This window comes from Antedon mediterranea, chromosome 7 (assembly GCF_964355755.1).
Source record: "Antedon mediterranea chromosome 7, ecAntMedi1.1, whole genome shotgun sequence".
Taxonomy (NCBI): domain Eukaryota; kingdom Metazoa; phylum Echinodermata; class Crinoidea; order Comatulida; family Antedonidae; genus Antedon; species Antedon mediterranea.
The window spans coordinates 11,732,929-11,750,780 of NC_092676.1; the positions used below are offsets into that span (position 1 = coordinate 11,732,929).

General features: G+C 32.6%; 1 protein-coding gene and 1 pseudogene across 3 annotated transcripts in view; both read right to left on the bottom strand.

Moving 5' to 3' along the window:
• Window positions 1-17,852, bottom strand: part of LOC140054165 (uncharacterized) — a 105,765-nt gene that overhangs the window by 35,597 nt on the left and 52,316 nt on the right. The gene's annotated exons all lie outside the window — the stretch shown is intronic.
• On the bottom strand, window positions 2,790-4,517 carry LOC140054816 (uncharacterized; annotated as a pseudogene).

The following is a 17,852-nucleotide window of genomic DNA, read 5'->3' on the forward strand; positions in this document are numbered from 1 at the left end:
ACACACAAATTTAGCTTTTGGCACAACCCATCCTACTTCTACTCTACTTCTAGAGACTAGCTAGGTAATACCAGTCAATTTTCATCCAGACCTGTCTACATTGGTTATACCTATACTTGGTTTGAGGCCTAGCCTACTATAATATACTGAGCTATAACAACATCAATGACAGAATACTTTTATTCTGTAGTGTTATTGATTGATATTACATACATTTTTTATCCTATTTTAGCAAAAAAAATATCTCCAACTAATAAGTGGTCTCCAGAAACGGATGACCAGTTAGTGAAGGAAATGATTACATTGGATCCTTTACAGTACAGAGAAAGAACGCAGCAGCAACGCGGAAAAGTATGGAAAGACATTGCAGGCAATCTTTCACCATCTTTCGACTTTAACTTAGATGGAAGAAATGTAAGGGATAGATGGAATCTATTAAAGGACAAGTTGAAGGCAAAATTGAATAATGAGATAAGAGGGTCTGGTATCGCTCCACCAGCATCAGAAACAGAAGCTGCAATAGAAGATTTGCTAAGTCAGGAGAAAGATGCCTTAAACATAATAATAATATAAGATCAGAGAGTAGTGATGCAGCCGCAGCACGAGCTGCAGGCGAAGAGGTTCGGAAGCGCTCATTAGAGACATTTCAGACTAAATCAAGGTAAATTGATCTTGAAGACATATTTAATCCATTTTTGACATGTTTTTACTAAAAGTAAAGCAATACAAAGACAAAAATGTAGACAGAGATGATGTAACTTGACTTGTAAACTTGATCTCATACTACAATATGTATGGTAAGCAGTACGTAGACAAAACCATTTCTATCTGTCTATATAATGTACATGATATCATGTTGTCTATTTTTTCCAAAACTAAGTATACCATTAATTATGAGCAGTCATAGTTTATTGTACATGAAAAAGAATTGCACAATATTATTATTTGGACATATATTTTTATTTTTATATATTAACAGAGAGGTAAATGCCAAAAAAAGCAGAGGAATAGTACCATGGAATTTTTAAAAGTGAAAATGGAGAGTGATGCTGCTGCTAAGAAGAAAGCTGAAGAGACGCAATCAAGTATGTTGTTGATGATGAAACAACAAATGGAATTAACTCGTCAACAGATACAAAATCAAAATGTACAAATGAATAAACAAATGGAGCTCATGCTCCGTATAATTGAAAAAAAGTAATGCTCTACCTCTTAAACCTGTTTTTCTGTCAGTTTTTACAATGATTTAGTCTGAAATGAACCGCTTGTGCTCTATCACTCCATCCATCTTATATTAACTTAGCAAATCTTCTATGGTTGTTTCTGATGCTGGTGGACCAGACCCCCTTATCTCATTATTGAATTTTGCCCTCAACTTTCCTTTAATATATTCCACCGATCCCTCACATTTGTTCCATCTAAGTTGATGTCAAAAGATGGTGAATTATTGCTTGCAATGTCTTTCCATACGTTTCCACGTTGCTGTGTTCTTTCTCTGTACTGGAAAGGATCCAGTATAATCATCTCCTTCACTAGCTGGTCATCCTTTTCTGGAGATTACTTTGTACATTTAGTGCTTAGTAATATTTTTATTTACATTTCATCCAAAGACCATGAAGTATGGTCTTATGATATTTCTCATGACTCAATTAACCTTTTCTGTATCAGACCCTCATAGGTCATGAGGTTTAATAATAAAAGTGTATATATAAAGTAATTATAATTGTGCAATATCAACAACTTTTAAAGTTTTCTGTAGTAAACATTAATGTGCAATATAAAATGTAAACATTTGAGGTAATTTACAGTACTATAAATGCATTTTGTTATTGTTACAGTATGAAATATTCCTATACTTAACTTAAATATATTTTAAACAAATTGCACATACTGTAAAACAATACGACGCACTCTCTCCTATCACAATGTCGGAACCTATTTCCTACCCCAAAATAAAATCAAGAATAGCCTCGTCCACCCAAAAGATAAAATCGAGAAGATGGATACATGTGGAGTAATCTACGAAGTCACCTGCCGCAACTGTCCACAAGTTTACATTGGGGAAACAGGGAGGGCATTACAAACACGAATTAATGATCACAAAAAAGATGTTACAACAAACACGGGGGGAGTAATGACTAGGGCCTCCAGAACATCCACATCTTCGATCATACACAAATCTGCCATTACAGAACATGTCATAAAACACAATCATGTACCGAACTGGGAGACTACCATCTTAACCAAAGAGCCTAAACGCAAAGACAGACAGATTAGAGAATCATTACATATAAGGAGAAATAAAGAGAAGACCATGAACCGGGACACTGGAGCCCACGAACTCTCGCATTTGTACAATGATTTGATAGACACATCACCTGGCCGAGCCCCGCACAACCTCCAACCTACAACCGGAGGCGTACAACGTCATCAACAGATGACGTCAAGAATGACCAAGCTGCATTAACACTCCGCAGTCAGTTGAGAAGGATCTCTGATAGAGATCGAAACGTTCGAGTAAGTACTCCGTTAACTTGTGCTTTTACAAAAACGAAATTTGTCATCTATACAAAATCGAAGCTAAATGAAATTCTTTCAAGATGTAATACACTGTAATACACATTGTCAATAAAAGTGTATAAATAAGTAATTAGTAAATTAATATGAAATATTAAAAAAAATGCAATAACAACTTTTAAAGTGAACAATATTATACTGTATACAAAACTTACTGAGTAATCTGAATGGATTACTGTATTAAAATTTAAAACTTATATTGCTTGTGTAACTTATCGGAAATATTCCTCAAGGGCAGGCGGATCGAGTTGAAAGGTTCTTGACGTAATATTGCCATAAAGACAAGTGTGGGCATTTGACAACAGACAACAAACTACACAAATTTTCCCAATTGCACTCAGGCCTATTTCCAGTTTTCTACAATGCCATTCAACAGATACTTTAACCTGGCTCATAGATCTGTTGTAGTCAACTTGACTTGTGTTAAATTTCCTTTAAAAGGAGCCTGTAAATGAACACGAAGGGGTATGCATAGATACAAAGTGGATCTCCATTTCGACGTACGGCATTGCGTTCTAACTTGTGTAGTAGGTATGATTCCCTCAACATGAAGGCATCATGACGGGACATCCTTCGATGGGTCCAAACAGATTTTCTATAAGTCCATTGGTGTGACGACTGATTGAAATTTTAATGAGTGAACACGCTTATGACCATTATAAACTATTCTTTGATTTTCTCCATTTATCTCTAGACAAGGTAAGTCTAGTTCGCTAGTATAAATGCCTACTTTCTAGCCTAGGCCCTAGGCTTAGGTAGGCCTACAAATAAATAATTAATTTAATTTTTGTTTTTAATTATCAAATTACACTACTTTTATTAGTAATGAACTTATTGACGTACATTCAATTGAATTTAGACCTACTATCAGCTATTTGCTTTCATACAATATAGGCTTTACTAGATTAGGCTTTACTTAGGCCCTACTAATGATTGGTTGGTGGTGACTTACCTGAAAAACACGTTGCATTCGTCGTTATTGTACGATGCAAGATTAAAATTATTGTAATCTTTGTACTGTACACTTATATTATTGCATTTATTAAAATCATACAAAAGTAAATACTCCTCAGGGTCAATTATATCATCGTAAAGTGCGATATTTAATGCATCTTGTACGAACGCCATGATGATTGTTTACAAACATATCAAGCCGAGCGTGACGCGACGACGTCGTCCCATCGCGTATCGTAAACGAACTTTTTAAAGTGGACGACAACCAGCTTTTCACGCATCAGCGCGCACTGGTAATCCGTCGTCGTCCCTCTTCGTCGTGTTTCGTAAACTCTCTAATGAAAACAGACGACGGTAATTTTAAGCGAGTTTCAGCTGATTCGAATAAATTAAATGGTATTGCAAGGCGGTTGAGAAGTTCAGACTTTCGCGGAAGTTTGTGTAGTTTTTTAATTCTGTGGTATTTGGTGAAGTTACCCTTTGTTATGTTATTTTTTTTTTAAATTATTTTTGTCACAAACTATTTATTATGGTATATGATGTAACAGTTTGGTATATGGTCTGTTCTCAGATTCCTTAGGATTTGTCAGGAGTGGTTGATAAAATCTAATGGATGATAACTAAGATTAGTTTTTCTTTAAATGAACGAGACAGTTGATAGTGTTCTTAACTCTATAATATTTTTAATCAAACGTTATAATTTCTTGCACCAACAATTGACTTGTTTAGTTGTAAATATATAAGTAATATATAATCAAACAAGCAATCGGTATTTGGAAATCTGAAGAAGTACGATTGATTCGTTGCAAAACCAGGCCAAAGGAATACGCAAGTACGAGATCAGCATATAGTCAGAAGGGGATCTAATTCAAAACGAGTAAGTGCTTTTGTTTATCTTAACAACAGCCTAAATCACCGTCACATTGTTTACGCTTCAATTAACATTGGCTCAACTTACCATTGTTCTCAAAACCGCTTGTTGCCATGGTTAAAAACGAAGCCAATAAAAACGTCAAACCCGTGTTCGTGAAGGATGACGTTATTAGAAAAAAAGGGTGAGGAATATTTAAAAGAAGAGAAAGAAAGATGTAATTAACTGTGATCATTTATCGGAGCTCAAAAAGCTAAACATTTATTTTAATGATCGTACTGAACGTGTTAAAGCAATAATTACAAGATTTAGCATCAACGGCAAACACATTAACGTACAAGATATAAATCCATATCTCAATGAGGAAAACGGTGCTAGAATTCTAGTGAAAGAAAGCACTTTTTCTATTCAAAATTGGGATGTAAGATACTAAGCGACATCTAATTTATACAATTCAGGATAAAAGGAAAACTTTCCTGTTTTCTTAATGGACCCCGCGTGGTTTTTGTTGAATCTTTTAAAGGAAGCCTTCCACGATTTTCAAAAGTTAACAATTTTAATGCAAGATCCTTCCACAAATATCAACAGTTTGAACTTAAATGCTTTGAATATGGCCGCCATGATATAATTCACAATATGTCACAAATGCAACAAACTAGGTCATATTGCTACCAGTCCCAGTCATGCTATTACCGATGAACAAAGTGAAATTGGGATTGAAGATGATGTAGAAAATGTGGTGATTGTAACCAATGACCAACCGTCTAAAAAAAAGAAAGCATCCCTGAATCTATTGAATTAGACGAAAGCGTTGCAAAAAAAAATACAGGACGCAATAGAAAGAGTTAAAACCATCCATCAACTTGATAATACAATCCCAGGAAAAACAATGGCATACGACCTATAACATACTTCACTGTCACGGTGAATCCTGAAACAATTGTCGACGTAGCTGCCACAGCCAAGCTCAATTTCGCTGCCTGGAAGAGAAAGAAGCAAACAGGGACCGGAGAAAAGAGTGTACAGAATTAAGAAAGAAAGGAAATCAGAGTTTGTAAGGTAAACTTGCTTCACTATTAAGTACAATCAAGTACAATAATCAACAAATGTTAACCTCAACTATTGTTTAATATCAGTTTTAAAAAAATGAATAGAAAATCAAAAAATAATTCTCTACATTTACTTTCACTAAATGTTAGAGGTTTAAGAGAAATGTATAAGAAAAGAAAAGTGTTTAGGTGGTTAGAGGAACAAAAGACTGATATTGCTTTTGTACAAGAAACATACTTTGTTTACTGTAGGCTAGGCCATAATGACATGCTCTGGAAAGATTGTATGTATCATAGTTTCTGTACCACAAGAAGTAGAGGCGTTTCAATACTACTAAGGCCAGGTTTTGCTGCAAAAGATATAAAATGTAAATACATAGACGATGATGGTAGAACACCAATACTTACCTTAAAAGTTATTGATAAAATGTTTAACCTAATTAATATTTATGCTTCAAATAACTGTAAAGAAAGAGCATTATTCTTCAAAAAACTTGATAATAAAATTGATAAAATATGTAACAAAAGAATAAAATATATCTTTATTGGATGTGACATGAACTGCGTGTTAGAAAGAAAATTAGATCCAAGAAACAGTGTCCATCAATATAATAATTCTACAATTACGTTAACAAAATGTATGAATAAACAAAAGCTAATAGATATATAGTATAGAGGCAAGTTAATAACACTAAAACTCAGTTTATGGAAATCTTTTAAACAAGGAATTCTATTCAGAATGGAATGTGATATAGTGTATAAAAGAGAGGAAAGCATGAAAAAATGGGAAAAAGTAAAAAATAATATTTTAGCAATGTCAAAATGTATAATTGTTAAACAATAACAGGCTAAAAACACGAGAAAATATTATTATGACACAATACTTAGTATTCTAGTATAGTTTCTACCTTACTAGTTTTATTTACTGGTGCTATATGAGTTACAGTATATTTTATTTTGTGATGTTGTAATGGCAATTGTGAAAATATATTATGTGATGTATACTTTTATATAACTTGTGTCTATTTTTTTAAATGCTTTAACTTTATATATATGTAAAATACTAAAAATAAGAAAAACAAAAAAAACTTTAAGCTGCAGAGATAGTTTTCTACTGAAACAAAATTGATATAGATTATTGTAACAATTGTAAAGAATGAAATAAAAGTGAGTGAATCTCACAAAAGACAAAAAAAAAACTCAGTTTACGTGGATACGTAAAAACACATACAGAAGACTAGACATTTGGGGTGTATCAAAAGCCCTTCATAGAAATGGAGAGGTACTGTCTACCGATATAAGACCTTCAATTTTCTCTGACCATCAAGCAATCTCTCTTAAATTATTAGATAATCAACCAAAGAGAGGGACAGGTATGTGGAAAATAAACAATAGTGTTCTCGACGATAAAGTTTACGCTTTAAACATAAACATAACATAGAAAATACAAAATAAAATGATTAAAATCTTAGCCCAGACTTGTTGGGGTAGTATCTTAAAGTGAAAATAAAGGAATAAGAAAAACATGTCAACAAAAGAATTCAATGACCTCACTAACTGTTTAGACATGCAAAGTAGACAAACAATTAAAACAAAAATAAACGACCTAGATAACATTATGTGCAATAAAAGTGGGCTGCCCCGACAAAAACATCTAAGACTGACATAATTCTACTCCCATAGTTCAAGAATTTGAAAACACATAGTAACAGTAATAGCAGAGGGTGGTTTGCAGTCATTTTTTTTTAAAACAGTAACATTGATATTAAGGATGTCGTGTCCTAATCATTAACACTATTAGAAATGAATTAAAAATATATATATTGGTCAAATATTGAGCAATGGACAAATATTTTTGTTAAATTGCGACTACAAAATTGCCTCTAAAGTGTTAGCCTCCAGAGATAGTAATTATATACCAAGTCTGGTCTAATAGTGACCAAAGTGGTTTTGTGAAGGGAAGAGTTATTGGAAAATCGGTTCGTGCCATATCAGATATAATGGACTATACACAAATATTTTTAGACTTTGAAAAAGCCTTCGATTCGTTAGAATGGGAATTTTTCAGAACATTCTGAACATGAATTTTGGTTATATGTTTATTAATTATGTCAAGGCTCTATACACAAACATTAGTAGTCAATTACTAACTAATTATTAATGATGGCATAACTTAAAATAATTTTAAAGTCAGCATAGGTGTGAGGCAAGGGGACTTCTTAAGCCCATATTGATTTATTTTGGAATGCTGGCATGTAAAAGTAGGAGTGATGGAAATATCAAAGGTATATCGGTGAAAGATAAGGAAGTTAAAATTATCCAATATGCTGATGATACATCATGTATTTTGGAAAAAAAATGGTCCGTGCACAATTTATTTAAACTAATTAATTTTGGTAATGCATCAGGGCTAGAAATGAATGCAAGTAAATCACAAGCAATGTGGATGGGATCATATAGATTTAGGAAAATAATTTTATTTAGAATGGCCACTTTCAATCAACCAATAGCTTTAGGGGTGTTTTCTCATACAATAATTTTGCAGCTGAAAAAAGCAATTTTGAAGCTAAAATTAATCAGTTGAATTCTTAACATTCCAATTTAAAATGGAATTAATATGAGTACATTGTCAAAATTCTAAAATGTATATTAATAAAATTATTATTACTAGAGGGTGAGCTCGCTTCGCTCGCTCCCCCTCTAGGAAGTGTAGACGATGGCTCTCGGAATGATAATGTTCTCCTTGTACGTTTTCTGTCGGTTACCATTATTGAAAATGCTTGGCATTCGTAAAACTAAACTACTTTGTTTCACAATGTTTTAGATGATTAATAACATTTTAAAGTATAGTTTTTATTATTTGGTAGGGCCCTTTGGGGAGGCGGAGTTCATTTGAGGGAGGTGCTTATTCGAGGGATATATGTTAAATGTTTTAGTTTTAATAATATGGTAACATGGTAAAAAAGAATAACAAATGCTTGGTAAATTGTAGATAAAAGTGCGATGAATTCTACTACAAATAGTATAATTGTGTTATTATAAATGTGGATGGACGTTTATTAGATAGTTGGGTTGAGTGGGGGGTGGGTGATTATTATTCAATGTTTTATTGGAGAGGCGTTTATTCAAATAAATACCATCCTAATAATTATTAATGCATTATTTAATTTAAACATCTTTTGAAACTAACTGCCGTGACAGAGTGGGCCCAAGAAAGAAGACATTATGGCTTGCAACATGGGCAGACATCTCGGTCCTAATGGGACACAGGAAGATAGCCTACAGTTATTCCTGCCAGCTTACTTAATAAAACTCAGCTATCGGGATTTCACTCGATTTTAAACAAAATGTCTTATCATCAAATCTCCCTATGTAATTTTATAATACTATTCCCCACAATATATTCCGATTCTTTATGGCGTATATTTAATTTGATCTTTATTAATTTGCAGTATAATTTCTATTTTTTAACTACTGTACCTTCACACACGTGCGGTATCTATATATAAATTTACGTAAGGGCAAAATTCGATAAATCGCGCGTTATTTCTAGAATGTTTACTCGATGGTATATAAAGTTGGTTCGTACTTTCGGTACTGATTTTAACCATCTGATGTAACCCTGTTTACTAATTAAATTGAGTTCGATAATTAGTTATTGACAATTAAAACGAATTTAGGTTCAACGATTTGCCCCAAATAGGGGTGTATTTCGATCGTGGTATACACTGTCTAATGGATATCCATCTTGAAAAATACCCACAGACAATAATACGAGGATGCTTCGCATTTTCCTATCTCCTCCTACGATAATTGTTTTTAATGGCTGAAAACCGGTTGAACAGCTCGAGTACAGCATCATAATGTTGAAGACAGGCCGATTTTCTTAAAAAAATACTATTTTGATAGATTGAATATACGTTTATACAAATGTATTGATTTCCGATGAATGGAACATTCCAATCTTTGTTTCACAAGTGTCTATTCCATCAGGCGTTGTATAAAGGCAAGTACTGTATACTCAAAACAGAAATTCGATCCATTTTTTTTTTCAATCTGTGCTGCAGAGGTTGGATATAGATTTTTTTTAAACGGATAATGAGCTAGCGTTTTCAGTCGCCGCATATTTATGTACAAATCTTTATTATTGCAGTTAAACCACCCACATCATCACCATTCCCTCACTGGCATGAGTAGCGTTGTAAAGCCAGTAGAGGATAGGCCTTCAGTGCATCACGTGCCCTAACACAGAAAAACTTTGGTGGGTAGGGTAGGAACCAACTTAAGTATGAATTGGGTCTAAGAAACAATTGAAAACCATTAGGCCTACTAATTAAGTTGAGTTAGATAATTTAATATTTATTGACGATTAAATCGAATTTATGATTTGCCCCGAATAGAGGTGGTTTTCACAAATTGTTTTACATTATATAAACATATACACGTCGTAGTGATGTATCGTTACAAGTACTGTACTTTCAATCGACTAGGACGGTGATAGTTTCAACAAGTATTACATCGCAATGTTTTACTGTGTTTAGTGGTATATTATTTGTAAAACATGAAAACAATTAATATTTCGTTACTAAATGGATAAAGAATATATTTAAAAATTGTTCCTCTTTGCACCCATCCTCTTCCCCACCCCTCAACCCTAATGTTACATATGTGGCACATGCAAGCGAAATCGGACATAAGTCGAATTTGTAGATTTGTAGAAACAGCCAAAAACATTAAAAGGCTGAAAAATTACATTTTTTTATTTTTACAGAAAATGATAGCTGAAACAATATTTATTTACATTACCTTGGTGTTTTTCTATTTTGAGACAAATAAATAGATACATTTTAACATTTTGTGTAGTATGTTTGTTAAAAAGATGGTGTAAAATGTATGACTTTCATAAACCTATCATGTTTTATGCTTAAAATGAAAGTGTTCCATTGAGTTGATTTTAATGAAATTTTGCATAATAAATAGAACAATAGTCAATTAAGGAAGGTGCGAAGTTTCATTGAAATAAAACAATTAGAATACCCTTTTGCTAAGGCGTAAACTTAGACGCCCTGTTTATTTTGTTGTTGTTGTAATTTCCTGTTACTTAACTTTAAAAGCATTTTTCTTAAAACACTGATTGTAACAACCAAAACTTTAGACTGAGATATCTCTGGAAGTAGACATGGTATCAAGATACTTTTTTTTAGCATTTTAAATCTTGGATTATGTAGTTTCAGTATTTGTGGAAATCTCAATTTTGAAAATTCCGACTTATGTCTGGTTTCCCTTGCATATAAAACACAAATTAAGTTTGTTTAAATTTGACTTAAACAATTGGTCTCATTTTGTGACAAGTTTCTCTTTCGGAAGTAATTCCCAGGGTGCTAATTTTAGTATTGTACATAAATCTCAGTGTCTATTTATTCGTTCCTGTAAGCAACATGTATTATTGTCCTGCGGTACGTACATTTGAAACCGCCAGTTTTTTAACGCTGAAATTATTATGTATTCGAGAACCATCTGTGGGCACGACGCGAGCGAAGCGAGCGTACCATCTACTGTTTTAAAATAAACAAAAAACTGAAATGGCTATGACTAATGGCCAACTTAAGCTCCAGTCCTACTATCTGATTTTTTTTTCGTCTTCCAAAGGGACACTGTATTGATTGATTGAAAGTGCCTGTTTCCAGTCACCTTTAGGGTCAAATCTATTATTTTAACTGCTCCCTTGTGTATTAAAGAGAGAAAATAGATGAAACCAGGTTGTTGCAAGATGGACTTTTCGTAAACCCGGAAATTACTTTGACCGCGAAGAATTGAAATTGAGTTGAAAATCTACTGTTGAAATCATAAATGTTGTTAAAAAACTCTGTATAATATCTTCCTAAGATAGAAATATGGAACAATAGCGTCGAACACTAATGTTATCAAATCTACGTTTCGCGGTACATCTGAGATAGATAAGGTAGGTATCCAAGGCGGAGATTTGTACCGAAGTTTTTGCATTGTGCTCGCCTATGTCAGAATCTATATATAAATTTACGTAAGGGCAAAATTCGGTAAATCGCGCCTTACTTCTAGAATTTTTACTCGATGGTATGTAAAGTTGGTTCGTACTTTCGGTACTGATTTTAACCACCTGATGTAACCCTGTTTACTAATTAAATTAAGTTAGATAATTAGTTATTGACGATTAAAACGAATTTAGGTTCAACGATTTGCCCCAAATAGGGGTGTTTTCCGATCGTGGTATACACTGTCTAATGGATGTCCATCTTGAAAAATACCCGCCACAAAAATGCGAGGAGGCTTCGCATTTTCCTATCTCCTCCTACGATAATTGTTTTTAATAGCTGAAAACCGGTTGAACAGTTCGAGTACAGCATCATAATGTTGAAGACAGGCCGATTTTCTTTAAAAAATACTATTTTGATACATTTAATATACGTTTTTACAAATGTATTGATTTGTGATGAATGGAACATTCCAAATTATTTGGTTTAACCATACAGGTATAGATTTAGATTTATGGGCCCCCTTGGAGAATAAACATAAATAGTATTGCAATGCTGTACCAGGGAGTTCCCTGGCTGTACAATACTGTTAAGGTATTTTAATGGTTAAAACCACTTTTGATCGCAATTTGAATCGCAAATTTCTTACTGTGAGTGTTGGTACTGTTAGATGTAATATAAAAATATATACAAATAAACTTTATTACTGTGAGTGTGGGTAGGCCCTACTGTTAGATTATAAACATATAATATACAAATAAACATTCCAAATTATTTGGTTTAACCATAAAGGTATAGATTTAGATTTATGGGCCCCCTTGGAGAATAAACATAAATAGTATTGCAATGCTGTACAATACTGTTAAGGTATTAACCACTTTTGATCGCAATTTGAATCGCAAATTTCTTACTGTGAGTGTTGGTACTGTTAGATGTAATATAAAAATATATACAAATAAACTTTATTACTGTGAGTGTGGGTAGGCCCTACTGTTAGATTATAAACATATAATATACAAATAAATAAACGTTATTACTGACAGTTGCTTCTCAACGTTTGTATTAATTAATAATTTAAAAATATATAAACGTCGTAGTGGTGTATCGTTACATGTACTTTACTATTTCAATCGACTATGACAGTGAGAGTTTTAACAAAGTACCGTATTAAATCGTAAATGTTTTACTGTATTTAGTGGTATATTATTTATAGGCCTATAAAACATTAAAAACAATATTTCGTTACTGAGTGGATAAGAATATATTTTAAAATGTTTCCTCTTTGTACCTATCTTCTTCCCCCATCCCTCAACCCTTAATGTTACATACAAAACACAAATTGGGTTTGTTTAAATGAGTCCAAATAAAAAAATTTGACTCATTTTGTTTCTCTCTCGGAAGTAATTCCCAGGGTGCTAATTTTGGTTGACTACATAAATCATTGTGTATATTTATTCGTTTCTGTAAACGACAATGTATTATAGTCCTGCGGTACGTACATTTGAAATCTCCATTTTTTTCTCGCTGGAAATACTGTGTATTCGAGAACCATCTGTGGGCACGACCTAGATGGTACGCGAGCGAAGCGAGCGTGCCATCTAGTTAACCATAATTTATATATAGATTATACAGATATTGCCTGCTTAGAGGTTAAATATAAGATTTGATTCCCTCGAATAAAATAGGGAATGTCAAATCTTATATTTTACCGATATAAAAGGCGATATCTGTTATATTATATAGCCAACAACAAGTCGGGTTGGGTGTAGCTCTCCTTTATGTAATAATAATCATCCTGCCTAGGCCTAGTTAGGCGTTGCATTCACCTTACCTTGCGAAGAATAAAATATAGATAATTACCAATTAATGATTCCATGGCAATAAAATATTCACTTGTACCTAGCTCGTTTAAATTAACAGAAGAATTTCCATCAATAAGCCTACATTAATAATAATAATATTATTATTATCAGGTAGGCCGAAAAAATAATAATTCATCTTCTTCGAGCCGATTCACCGGATGTTCAGGTTACTACCGTGAGTATTGACCAATCACAAACATTCTTTCATCACATCTATAGAGGACGAATAACGAATGAGGGCGCTATGTATGCATAGTAGAAATAGTTTAGTTGATTAATTTATTCAAGCAAGTTGCGTGGCGCAGCAGGTAAAACGTTGTATCGTGAGGATGTGGACTAATCTTCGCGAGTTCAGTCTCAGTAGATGACTTTTGTTTATTTATCGCCAAACGCGAGTGTTGTCACACGAAAATTGCACAGTCAATATCATCGTACTCGAGAATATACTGGATTTTATATGTTTATTGACAGGGACACGATAATCACGCGAAAATTACGTAGTCAATATCCTCGTACTTAAGGAAACACGATTTACGATCATCGCAGCAGTAGTCATGTGATGCAGTTTCAACCAATCACGTTCACGTATTTACATAGGCTATGTAATATATAAAAATATTTAAGCATACTTAAAGAGATGTATTATTATTATTATTATATTATAATATCCCTGTATAAACTATTTAAGAGACTATCAAACCTTGAAACAATACCTGATGAATGGAACATTGGGAAAATCATACCAATATATAAAAAAGGTGACTGTAGAGAGTTAAGCAACTACAGAGGTATAACTTTAAACTCCACTGTATCAAAGGTTTACAATAGGCTTATCTCTCAAACGGTGTCGAACTTCCTTGAAGAAAATAATTTATTAGGTAGGCTTCCGTAAAGACAGAAGATGTGAAGATCACATTTTTATACTGAAGAGTATTATTGCTTGTCGGCAAGCTGAAGGCAAGAAAACTTACCTCGACTTCATGGATTTCAGTAAGGCATTCGACACCGTTTGGAGAGAAGGTTTATTTTACGCAGTTGCAAATATAGGTATCAAAGGTCAAGTATTAAATATTATAAAGAACTTGTAAAAAGATGTAAAAGGTAAAGTTTCATTTGGAGATTTAGAAACTGATGTTTTTAGTATTGATGAAGGTTGCCCACTATCTCCAATTCTATTCACTATTTATATAAATGAACTTAATAAGATAATTAAAGAGAGATAATTAGGAATTAATATTTTTGACATAAATATTGGCAGTCTATTCTGGGCTGATGATATAATTCTGATTGGAGACAGTGAGCAAGATTTAGAATTACTTGCATGCAGCAAATGACTTTGCAGAAAAATGGAGAATGGTGTTTAATTTTAATAAATATAATGTTACTGTAGCTGGGCAACGCCTTAATGAATATAGAAAATGGCTAATTGGTAATAATTTTATTAATGAAACTAATAATTATAAATATTTGGGGATGTTCGTATCGAGGAAAATAAAAGATACCTACCATATTGATGAAGTAGTTAAAAAGGGGAATAGAGTAATATCATATATAAAATCTATAATAAATGGGCAGGAAGACTTCAATAGAATATTCTATAGTGATATTCTTTGGAAATCAATTGGTATACCAACCATAAATTATGCAAGCAGTATATGGTTATGTGATAATAAGAACTCTATAGACAAAATTGAAAATATACAATACCAAATGGCCAGATATCTATTAAAGGCACCCAGAAATGTCGCAAAGGAAGCTCTATATGGTGAACTTGGCTGGCAATCAGTTGAATCAATACAGTTAGATAGATTCTTAACATACTTTTATAGGCTAAAAAATATGGAAGAACACCGCTGGCCAAGATTACTATTTAGAGCTCTCTTTGTACTTAAAGATACACTTAGTTGGAAATGGCTCCAAAAGATTGAATCCATTTTAAACAAATTTTAATTTGCAAATGTTTTTCAATATTGATTATTGTAGTAAATGGTATAATGGTTTCAAAGAGAAAAATATTATAGAAGATAACATAACATGGTTTAACAAGGCTCAAACAAAATCATCCTTAACAAATTACTTAAGATATAAGATAAATAAAAACATAATAAAAATGAACCTAAAATGGAAAAATACTTATTGGAAAAACGTAGCTACCATGCAACAAGTCTAAAATTCAAAGCTCGTTCTAACTCATTACCACTCAAAGGAAAAAAGGAAGCTTGGTCACCACAACATTTAGGATCATGTTTGTTATGTAATTGTGGTGAAAAAGAAACAATTTATCATTTTGTATTCAATTGTACTGATTAATTAATATTAGACACTCAATATTTAAACAACTTAAAGAAGATCTATATCACAATGATTTGCATAAAATATGGGACTTATTCATGTCAAGCTCACCTGAACTTAAATATCACCTTTTTTTTGATTACCTAGAAATTCATGAAGAATATCAAATCCAATTTATAACCAATATCAACTATGTAATAGCAAGTAACATCTTTGACAAATATTGTAAATTATTTTTAACAACTGCATGGAAAGAACGCAACGAAATTTATAATATCCTTCCATAACACAATCTTTTACTTTTCTCTCAAATGTATTGAATGTATTTTTATAATCTAATGTTTATATACTTTTTAATGTAATAATATTTTACAAATGTTTGTATTTGATTGTGTCTTAAGATAAGGCCTTTTTTATGTTATTTTGTTGCACATCTCTTGAGATTTGTGCCTCTGATATAAAAGAGAAACAATAAAGTTATTATTATTATTATTATTACAATCAATATTTAAAAACAGACATGAAGACATGAATACCACAGGGAAACAATATTTTAAAAGCAACATGTAAGAACATCAAACAAACTATAAACATTACTTATGGAGAACTAGACAGTTGAGCGTCTCGGGTAAAATTCTTCTGTTATTTATAACCCCATCAGAATAATTAATCAGATTGAGAGAATGTTGGTGGTATGCTTTTTTATGGAATGGTGGTAAGGTTTTGTTAAAAGAAAGGTGATTATTGGGAGTATTGAAAATTGGGGTTTGAAAATGATGAAATTAAATCTATTTTTAAAGCACTTAAAATTAGATGGACTCAACGATATAAAAACGATAATGTTTGTAATATCAGAACAGAAAAATTGCAAGCATGGACAAATTGGCATCATAGTTTGAACGTATTAGAACAAATGAAGTGGATGTCAACACTTGGAATAATTAGAATATTGGAGTGAATGGTAAACCCTGTCTTTGCATTCCTCTTCTTTAGGTGGGATTGGAATTGGTTAGTAACTTTTACAGTGAGGATGAAGAAATATTGTCTTTTAATACTAATTTCATACTAATTAAGGTTCATAGAATCCCCTACATCTCAATTTTTTATTTTTTTTTTTATTTTATTCAATTTCCAGGTAACATACAAAAATCATAAACAAGGTACGGCATCATTCAACAAAACAGAACAAAAGTACTATCAGCACCTGCGGGTAACCAAAAGTGGATCAGTTCAAAAGAACTGCACTGTCGAGTGGCTTTCCCAACTAATAGTACGAAAAACGCAATAGACATAAAACCCAGTGATAGTCTAGATGAATTCGATATCAGTAATACATTTTTTCAAATCCCTTCTAAACCCCCCAAAGTTAAACAGGACTTTGTTACGAACTTCATGCGGGATACATTCCCATATTCGAGGGAAATTAACAAACAGGGAGTATTTAAATGCATTAGTTCTAGCATACATGTGTTTAAAGGTGAGGGACTCTGGATACCGAGAATTAATTGTAAGGTATTCAAATATATCAAAATCAATTAAATTATGCAAACACTTAACTACAAAAATTATACTATGAAATTTCATTCTTTGAACCATATCTGGTAAATTTAGTATCTTAAGCCTGTCAGTGAAATCGCCTTCAACACACAATTTAGTAACCCGTCTTAATGACTTGTTAATAGCTATATTATGTTGTTTTTGATGTGGATCCCACACAGGAGCACCATATTTAATAACAGGTCGACATAGTGCATTAAAAAGTCGTAGTAAAACTTCGGTGTCATTGAAACCTACAAACCGTTTGATAAACCCAAGCATTCTCATAGATTTCATCGATACATCATTAACGTGAGCAGACCATGTTAAATCACGTGAGAAGTTAATACCAAGATATTTATGTGAATTAACAGCTTCAAGGGGATTGGATTCGATTGTATAAATAAAATGAGGGATATAATTACGTTTCCTAGTTATGTGCATGACTTTACACTTCTTTGCATTTAATTTCATTTTATTATCCTCACACCATTTGGAAATTTTACAAAGATCCTGTTGTAAGGTAAGTGCATCATGACGACTGAATACAGGTTTATAAATTACTGTATCGTCTGCATACTGCTTCATAACAGAAGAGGTATTTAGAGGTAGGTCATAAACAAAGAGATTAAATAGAAGCGGACCTAACACTGATCCCTGAGGAACACCCGAGCCCACTCTATCCCAATCAGAATGCTCC